A 10,515-nucleotide genomic window follows, 5' to 3' on the forward strand; every position below is an offset into this window, starting at 1 on the left:
GGGGGGGTGATAATTTGGCATTTAAAATGGATGTGAATTTCTGCTGAGAATTCTAGTGAAGTGTCTTGTGCACTGAAGCACAGAGAGATTTTTCCGTTTGTGTATCTTCAGGAGATAAGGGGTTTATTATTACACAACTGACTGCCTGGGCTTCAGGCATGCGATTGGACAAAGCAAACCACGTTGAGGTTCTTGCACGGTGTATGTTGCTAAGAAGTTTTGAGGGCAGCAAGTGGTAAGCGATGAAGTTAGTGTTTTTCCTCAAGAGTGGTTCTTAAAATCAACTGAGTAACTATTTACTGGAGTTTTCAGAGGATAGTGGTATATCAGGAAGAAAAGAAATACATAAACAAGTGAGCTTAATAGAGACTATTTATCTTCTGGGGCTTGGGGGGGAAAAAAAACTTCTCAAAGCATGAAATTGCAATTCCAAAGAAATGCTAAACATCAGCATTTAGAATATCCCAGAATAGACATAGGCACAAATTTGTTTCCTAGACCACCCTGGAAGTACGGGCTCTGGGAGTGAGAAATTTTCAGCAAGTAGTCATTCGGGATGATAGTTTTTGACAGTTGCTTGTTGGAATCCAGACCATGAGCTACTCATTACCATGGTCTGCTAAAAAGCCTGCATTGTATGGCTACAGGATATAGCTGGGATTGGAATTAAGTCACATGCATCAGTGACACTGAGTAACGCGAGTAGTGATTCCTTAGTGTTTTTGCCCAGAAATAGTGACAGAAAAATTAATTGTAATTTATGCTCTGTGATCAAAGTAAACCCAATGTAGGAAAAAAAATCAAACCCATGGAAACAGAATAACTAGGGTGTGATGATTCACATTATCAAAAAAGATTGTTTACATCTCCAGACAAATTTCTGTTAAATTCTTTAAAAATGGGCTTCATTTTATAGCATTGTTTGCCCACAGCTTTGCTGTAATGTATACATTGAATAGTTTGAGGTATAATTATTTTTTTTTAAACATTTTTTTTTCAACGTTTATTTATTTTTGGGACAGAGAGAGACAGAGCATGAACGGGGGAGGGGCAGAGAGAGAGGGAGACACAGAATCGGAAACAGGCTCCAGACTCCGAGCCATCAGCCCAGAGCCCGACGCGGGGCTCGAACTCCTGGACCGCGAGATCGTGACCTGGCTGAAGTCGGACGCTTAACCGACTGCGCCACCCAGGCGCCCCAAGTATAATTATTTTTATTTTTTACTGCTTTCATGACATCTTGAGACTGCATCTGAAGAGATTTTTCTAATAGGTCATTTTTTCCTAATATTTTATTCGAATGCATGTACAGTGTCAACATCTTATGCATATACTGATGCATTCATTTATTCAAATATTTATTGAGCACCTCCAGTGTGTGAGGTACTCTTCTAGAACGTAGCTGTGAGCGCCTTCCAGGTGCACACATCTAGTGAAAAGAGTCATAGCAACAACAAACAAGTGTGGCACTTGAGAGTGTGATTGCGTGCTATGAGGGAGATAATGATGTCACAGAGTCTAGGCGAAAGAAGAGAAAGCTGCTGTGGTACGGGGTAGACTTCCATGAGGAAGGGACATTTGATCTGAGGCCTGACACGTGCAGTTTGGGAAGATCTTTCCAGCAGAGGGAATAACAGTTGCAAAAGTCTTGAGGCGGGAAGGAGAAAAAGGTGAATGTGGCTGGAACTTGGTAGGTACGAGATGTGTCAGGGAGGCAGGTAGGAGCCAGCAACATAGGGCTTGGTGGGCCTTTCTAAAGTAGAGTATGAAGTTTTTGGCAAGTCGTAGGCAGTAAAGGCGTACGACGTGGTTTGCATTTTTAAAAAAATTCCTGCTGTATAGAGTATAGAAGACAGCAGGGAGAAGCAAGGAGACCAGTTGGGTGGCTACTGCTGCAGTCTGGTGAGAGGTGAGGGCAGTTTGGACTAAGTAGGTTGACAGGAGTGGAGTTAGAGAGGAGTGGACAGATTCAGGATCTTTTGTGAAGATCAGCCTGTAAGGACTTGCTGATGGCTCAGGGGAGGAGGGTGAAGGAATGAGAGGCCCCAGTGTAGAGGTTTGCTAAATGTGCCATTTGCTGAGATTGGGAAAACTGGGGGAACAACCAATTTTGTGAAAGAAAAATCAAGTGTTCTTTTTGGTCATGTTAGGCCTGAGATGACAATTAGACATGCAAATGGAGATGCAATTAGGCAGCTGACTGTAGGACGTGGAGCTGAGGGGAGAGGTCAGGGCTAGAGAGAAAAATTTGGGAGTCGGTAGCATGTTGATGTCATTTAAAGCTGGGGACTAGAAAGGGAGTGTAGGTCAAAGGAGGACAGCCTTGGGCCAGACTCGGACACGTCACACTTTAAGTTTGGGTGTAGGAGGAGAAACCAGCAAAGATGAATGAGAAGCAGCAGCCAAACAAATTGATGGAAACCAGAGAATGTAAAGTCCCATAAGCCAAGAAGAAATAGTTCAAAAGGTGGAGAGTGCTGAACTGTTGAATACTACTGGGATGTTGAGTAAGATAGGCATAGAGATATATCCACTTAGGTTAGATAATGTGGAGCTTATTGGTATTCTTGACAAAAGAATGCAAAGGCAGAATGCAAAGGCAGTGATGTCCTCACCTCTCACTGAATGGGAGGTGAGGACATAGCGACACATCTGAAAAACCCTCTTAACAAGTTTTATTGGAAAAGAGAGCAGAGAGAGGGACTATCTGGAGGGCATATGGTCTATATATTTTTTTAACATAGGGTACAGTAGACTCTAGTGTAAGGATTACAGCATTGTGGGAATTTCTTTTGGGGGAGGGGGATGCCTTCACTTTCCATTGCTGTGTGACAAATCACCACAAACTTTTTGGCTTACAGCAGTTCTCACAGTATCTATGGGTTAAGAATCAGGTTCCACTTAACTGGGTCTGTTGCAGAGTCTCACAAGGCTGCAGTCAAGGTGTTAAGTGTGCTGTTTTCACCAGAAGGCTTAACTGGGGAAGAATGCATTTCTAAGTTCATTCAGGTTGTGAGCAGAATTCATTCCCATGCATTTGCAGGTTTGACGGTCCCAGCTTCTTGCTGGCTATTGCTTGGATCCCCTTTGCTCCACCCACACTTTTACTCCCCATAGTGCTTTGTCACTTGAACTTCCTCAATACGGCCTCTTACTTCATCAAGCCAGCAAGGGGAATCTTAGCGCCTGTCTTAGGAAGGTAGAATCTCTCATAATTCACTATAATCACAGGAACAGTACGCCATTATTTTTGCCATATTCTGTTGGTTAGTACTGGGTCATAAGTTCCACCCACACTAATGGAAGGAGATATACAAGGGCATGAATACCCTTGGAAGAGGGTGAGGATCCTTGGGAGTCGTGTTAGGGAAGAACCAAAGATGCAGAGAGAAGAGAGAAATTGCAGAAGGAAAGTCCTTGGGAAAGCCACAGTGGAGGGGACGTGTAACCCAATCACAGGGGTTGCCTTTAACAGAAGCAAAGAAACTTCTTCCATTGAATTAAAGAAAAGGTAGGGAAAATGGGTAGTCGTATATTGTATGATAGTCAAATGAAGTAGTATTTGTCTTATGGCTTCTATTTTCCCCATGCAGCAGGAGGGAAGGTCATCAACTGAGAGTGGAGGAGAGTTGAAGGCTTGGCACAGTGCTGTGGGAGAGTAGGAGAGCAAACATACTGAGAAAGCAAATAGAGCTGCCAGAGAGTATCAAGGGCCCATCTGATATGTGTGGTTTTCCACTTATGGTGTAAGCAAGTCTGACTTGGTATGTGATTGTCCCAAATTCATTCCATGACTCATGCATGGAATAATAGTAATAAATAATGCTTATTGACTATCTAGTATGGTCAGTTGGTACAAGTCTAAATGTATAGTCTCATTTCAACTTTATTTCATATCCATGAGGCAGGCATTATTATTATCATCCTCATTTTACAGAGGTGCTAAGCAACATAAAGATATACAGGTATTAGGTAGCAGAGCAGGTGTTTGAACCTTGGGAAGTTGAACTCCGGAGCTATCACCCTTATTCCTTATACCATATTGTCTCCTTGTAGACAAAGCAGAGAGCAGGATTCCTCAGGGATAGCGGTTAGCCAGCTGGATGAGCAATGGAAAGAAAGAGCAGATCATACTGTTGAGGAAGTTGGTATACCTGTGACTTAAGAAAAGTAAGCTGTGATTTAAGAAAAGGACAGGAGGGGGGTGAGGGATGGTGAAGAGGTCATAGGTTAGTGGGTTGGAGAAAACAAAGAGTTAACCGATAAAATCAATAAAACAATGGGAATGGAATAAATGCAGGACAGTTTGGGTTCTAAAATATCAGTATGAATGAATATTTGCCAAATATTTTTAAACCAAGAAGTATACTAAATGCTGTATATGAAAGAAGGTTTCATTAGAAATTATAATTTGGGAGTCAATATGGCCCTTTCTCCACAACTGAGGATAGAGATGAAATACCACACCTGAGGTAGGGGGGCCACCTACTGGGAGCATGCTTCACATCCGTGGCCTGAGCTTCTAGTCACCTAAATGGAATCTCCCATAATTTATTTGGGGTTTATATACCCCAGGAGGACTTGGGATGGCCAAGGAGATTGAGGAATAGGTGCTATGAAGTATCTGAGATGTATTGCTTGATTATTGTAACGGACACTAATCTAGGCTTTAAATGAGATAACAAAGAAACTTTGTATTGCACCTTTCTGTTTCTGATCAAAGGAAGCTTACGTATTTATGTGCAGTAGTGAGATTCTGCCCTCCACCCCCCAAAAATGTGAACCTCCTAGGCTCCTATATAAGGAACACTAAGCACAGTAAATAATATCTTTATCCAGAGTTTAATAAAAAAAAAAAATACAAGGACAATGTCAAATGGAGGAAGGATTCAATAGTAAGTTGCTATTCAATTAAGCAAAACAGCAGGGGCAGAGATAACGAGGCCCAGGGTTGTGCTCTGTGATGCTGTGCCTTAGTGTAGGGACAAGAACTGAAGCATCTGAAGAGATTGATCATTTGTTGGCATAATGGTTTAGGAAAAAACTGGATATGAAAGACTGGTAGTACTTCTATCAAGAGTTCATCTACTGGGGCACCTGGCTGGCTCAGTCAGTTAAGCATCCGACTTCGGCTCAGGTCATGATCCTATGGTTCATGAGTTCAAGCCCTGCATCAGGCTCTGTATTGACAGCTGGGAGCCTGGAGCCTGCTTCACATTCTGTGTCTCCCTCTCTCTCTGCCCCTGCCCTGCTCACACTCTCTCTCTCAAAAAGTGAATAAATTAAAAAAAAAAAAATATATATATATATAAAAGAGCTCATCTATTGAAAAACCATGAAGAAAGATGTTTAAATGAGATAATACATGTCAAAGTTCCTACTCTCGGTACTGAATAAATATTAATTGAATGGAATCTGCTTCCTAGGTGCCAGCTCTTCAAGGATGGTTAACACATCTATTAGACTATATCTTGAATATCAGATGACTTTTAAGAATCCTTTGGCAGAGTCTGTGCAGCAAACACTGAATTCCAATTTGCTAACAAGCATGTGTCTTACAAATGCTCTGTGTTGGCTCAAGTGAAAGACATGTGCTTAAGATACCAGACAGAGTTGTCATTCACTGAATCATAGACTGCTGGAGTTGGAAGGGACACAGAGATTATCTAGTAATCCAATACCCTCATTTGACCACTGAGGACACCGAGACCATGAAAGGTGGAATGCCTTGTCCAGCTAGGGCTGCTTAGTGAGTTTGGTGGGGCTAGGATTAGCACCCTGATCTGCCAACCTCAAGTTATGACCCTCAAGTTAGTTTCTTGTGCTAAGAATGTTCTGCCGTTCACTCCCTTAGAACTGTGGCTAGAGAGATCACAACTTTCTGAAGTGATCTGCCACTGCTTATCAACTTCTATTTGTGGAAAGTTCTTCCTTCCTACATAAAGTACCTCAGGCAGAGGTGACCTCACTGCGGCTGTGGTCGCATGTGACAGGCTGGGCGGGACCCCTGAGAATCCTGCCTGGGCCAATCCCTCATCCCTGTGCAGTTTCCAAAGGACATGTGTACTCAGCCCTTAACTGGGACCTCTCCTCCTTCGCCGAAATGTTCCTACTAGTTGATTATAGAAGCATTAGAAAAAAGAGGGAGAAAAGCAAGAAGCCAAGACCTATCTTGAATCTTCTTACCCCTGACTCTTACTGAGAAGGAGGCAGAGGCAGTTACAGCCCTGTGTGTGCTTGACTTCTTAAAACACAGAGACACTATTCATTTATAAATCTGTCCCAGTCAGATTACTGTGTCTTCCACCTCAAGAAGGGTTCAGAGAGGAGAGAGGCACGGGAGCATTTCCCCTCCCCCTTCAGTGTGCAGGATCAGAACTTCTGACCTAAGCTACTGGTCTTGTGACAGTGACTTGATACAAAGTCTGCTAAAGTCAAGGAAATTTGCCCTGTCCAATCTCACCTTAAGGTGAATGCCTGGTTTCCATTAGACTTTCTGAAGTATTCGAGAATATTCGGAGGCTCTCATAACCAGCCAGAATTCTGGCCTAGCCAAATCTCTATCGTTGAAATAAGGGTGATTTTCTTTGGGTTTGTTGTTCATGTTCCTGTCCATTCCCTTTGTAGAAATTTATTGTGGGCTCTTGCTTATCATGTCCCTAATACACGTGTGGGAAATAACAGTGAATAAGACCTACTTTCAGGGAGCCCACAGTCTAACAAATTCCTGCCAAATTGTCTGTAAAGAAGTTTAAAGCCCTTTTTCTTCTTTATCCCTAAGATCAAAATTAGATCTGCTGAGAGACTTTACTTGTCTACCACAATCTGGGATGTAATTTTGATATGTACCCTAAAACAATTGTAGCCAAACAATCTATACTAAGAAGATTCTGTGGTTTGGTCAGGAGGTAATTTCTGAGTAGCTAGTCCAAGCATGAGTTTAAATCACTGAATCTGGCATATAACCTTGGTTGCTCTCACTGGATGAAATGGAACAGAGTATCACTGTGAGATAGGTGTAGTAGAATTAAAGTGATTAAATTTTTACACTTCGTTGAAGATACTGTTTTGGAAAGTCCAGTGTTACGATTTATATGTAGGGGAAACAGGCTCAACTCTAGAGTTTTGAAGGCAGGTCTGGGAGTTTAGGGTAAAGAGGTTAGCAGTAACCTATGGGGGGGGAGGGGGTACATTCAACTTGCAGAACAACCTGGGGCCTTGAGGTGCAAAGAAACAAAGGGATCCTGCCTTTATGTTGCTCTATGAGGACTGACTTACAGCGTGTTGTATTGATGCTCTGCCCTACAGTTACCAGTAACACACTTGCTTTCCTTACGTTTTTGTCATAATGGAAGGTTAAGTGAAAGTAAAATCTTCCTGATTCAGACTAATTGGGGATGGCTCGTCAAAAATGTGAATTTCGGGGCACCTGGGTGGCTCAGTTGGTTAAGCATCCGACTTTGGCTCAGGTCATGATCTCGCGGTCCGTGGGTTCGAGCCCCGCGTCGGGCTCTGTGCTGACTGCTCAGAGCCTGGAGCCTGTTTCAGATTCTGTGTCTCCTCAGAGCCTGGAGCCTGTTTCAGTATCTGTGTCTCCCTCTTTCTCTGACCCTCCCCTGTTCATGCTCTCTCTCTCTCTGTCTCAAAAATAAACGTTAAAAAAAATTAAAAAAAAATGTGAATGTCAAAAGTTCTCCAACATTTTAAATGAAAGCCATATTTTAAAGAGGTGGTGTGCCTTGAAATACCGTTTGATCAAACCTGCAGACAGAATAATTTGAGTCCATTAGTGTGACCTTCATTGTGGGCTCTTCAGTGAGATGGGAGAGAGCAGGCTTGAGTCAAAGCAGGTGTTCCTGCTAGCTACCCCTGACTCCACTTTACCTCTCTGTAGATAGATCAAGAAGTGATATAACACAGGGTCTGGATTCAAATTCTGGCTTCTCTATTTGCTAGTTGTATGGCCATATCAAGTTGCTTAACATCCGTATGCTTTGTTTGCATCTATAAAATTAGCACAATGTTGTCTTGTCATTGCCTGTTGTTATTGAATATGGCCCAAAGACCTCCTGAAATATGAAATGGATGGCAGTTTATCTCTTTTGTGGTTTCAGAGAATCTTTTATAAAATTTTGCTCAAGGATACAAAATTCCACAGCTATTTTGACTATTACAACCTCCTCCTTATTACGTTACCAAGGTATTTAAGAGAACTCCTTCCTGAAGTGACTTCGTTCATCTGAATTCTCTGGTTCCATTGTATATGTGGTGAGCTTGAATCTTTTTTTCTCAGGAAGCTGTGAGCCATTTATATACTTGTGCAAAGAGGACAGATATTCTGTCTCTTAGGTTCATAGTCTGCTCAGATCTATAGCTCTTATACTAGAATAAACGCTACTATCCAAACAGGTGAGAAGAGTTTTATCATATGCATTGAATGTGTGTTGTTTAAAAGCTGTGGTAAGGGGGTGCCTGGGTGGCTCAGTTGGTTAAGCATCCGACTTCAGCTCAGGTCATGATCTCACGGTTTGTAGGTTCGAGCCCTGTGTCAGGCTCTATGCTGACAGCTCAGAGCCTGGAGCCTGCTTTGGATTCTGTGCCTCTCTCTCTGCTTCTTCCCCCCCACCCCCCCCCTCTCTCTCTCTCTCTCTCTCTCAAAAATAACCATTAAAAAATATTTTTTTAAAACAGCTGTGGTGAAAATAACAATAATGTCATCTTCCACCACCTCTCACTTCATATGGCGAAGAATCTCCGAGGTGTGGGTTTGTCCTTCCTGTTCACCTCTGCATTTGAGTCTAGGACCTGTTGTACTTTTGTTTGGTCAAGAAGTCATTCTTTGTTCTTTCAATAGATTGGGATGTGTAGCCCAAAGTGTACCTTTCAACTCTGGTACCTACTTGCTTCTACTATTAGGGAGAGATCCAGAAGGAGGAGAAAAGGACACTATGGTTAAACAACTTGGGGAAATTCTGGTTAAGAACAGAGACAGTTTTTTTTTTTTTTAAGTTACAAAACATTTTAAACATAGAGGAAGTTGGAAGAATAGTACAACACCCATATACCTATAAATATATAAAGAAGTTATTGATCATAGATGCCAATGGCCATTTTGAGTTTCTAAGAAGGTGAATACATTTAGATACATTAATAAAATACTGGTTTATAATTATTTTTATAAATGAGAAATCCATGGGTAAGTATCTTATATTTGGGATAAATAACTGAAACTGCATTTAAAAAAATTATTTTGAGAGAGAATGAAACCAAGTGCGAGCAGGGGAGGGGCAGAGAGACAGAGTGAGGGAGAAAGAGAGAGAATCCCAAGCAGGCTATACACTCTCAGCACAGAGCCCAACATGGGGCTGGACCCTAAAATTGAGTGACATCATGACCTGAGTCAAAACCAACAGTCAGATGCTAAACTGACTGAGCCACCCAGGTGCCCCTAAAGCTGCATTATTAAATAAACTGTCACACATGCAGAGAAAGATTAAAGTGTTGTTTGTGGGTCATGCAACCTTTGAAATATTTTCCCTAATAAAGCTGATAATTTTTTCAGTGTCAAGTTTCTAAAACAAACAAACAAACAAACAAAAAAGAGTATTTCATGTGGTAAATTTTCACCTGTGTATCTGTGAATACCATTCTTGTGTGTGAAGTTTAAAAACTGGTAGAGAACACTACCTTTCTTGGTATATCAGTCTCCATTAAGGGTCAAGTGGAGGAGATGGCAGTTGTGAGAGGTGCCATCATAACAGAATTAAAAAGTGCCAAGGGAACAGAAAATCACAAGGTGTTTATACCCAGGAAAGAGTATCCGATAATATGTTTTCCACATTCTAAAAGGAAAATGACTTAAAACAGCAGAATAGTCTAAATGAAAAGAGCATATACAGTGGGTAGGATATTCGGATTGACACATTTTCTGTCAGCAACAGTGTGACTATTGCATAAAGGAGTTAAGCATTTGTGAACACTGAATACATTGTATAAGGACTCATATTGTTCAATATTTATTTCAGTATTACCCAACATTTAATGTATTATAATTCATGGAGGAACCTCAGAGTTAACATCAGTTGACCCTCTTTGTAATCTTGGAAGGTGAATATTATTATCCCCATTTATATTTGTGGAAAATAAACCCCAGAGAAGAATAGGTCAGTTTCTTCTGTCTGTCTATCTATCATAATTTTGTACCAAATAACATAGATATTTGTCAAACACTGAAGAAAACAGGACCAACAGATTTAAGAACTTAAATCTGGTACTTAAGCAACAGTGTTAATTTAAAGAGATAGGAGTATTTTGGGGTAAATTATAAAAACAATATGAAATGCAGTTTTTATAGGTTGTCATAAACATTTCATGTAGCTGTGCATGCTTTACAAGTCAACTACAAGAGCTTAGTAAAGGCCAATCAATACTCACTAATTTCCGTTAATTTAGGTTAGGACCCAAAGTTTATTTAAATAACATTTTTTTTAAAAAAGTAAACTTTTGAGGCATTAA

Source organism: Herpailurus yagouaroundi, unplaced genomic scaffold, assembly GCF_014898765.1.
Source record: "Herpailurus yagouaroundi ecotype Mexico unplaced genomic scaffold, PumYag 165, whole genome shotgun sequence".
NCBI lineage: Eukaryota > Metazoa > Chordata > Mammalia > Carnivora > Felidae > Herpailurus > Herpailurus yagouaroundi.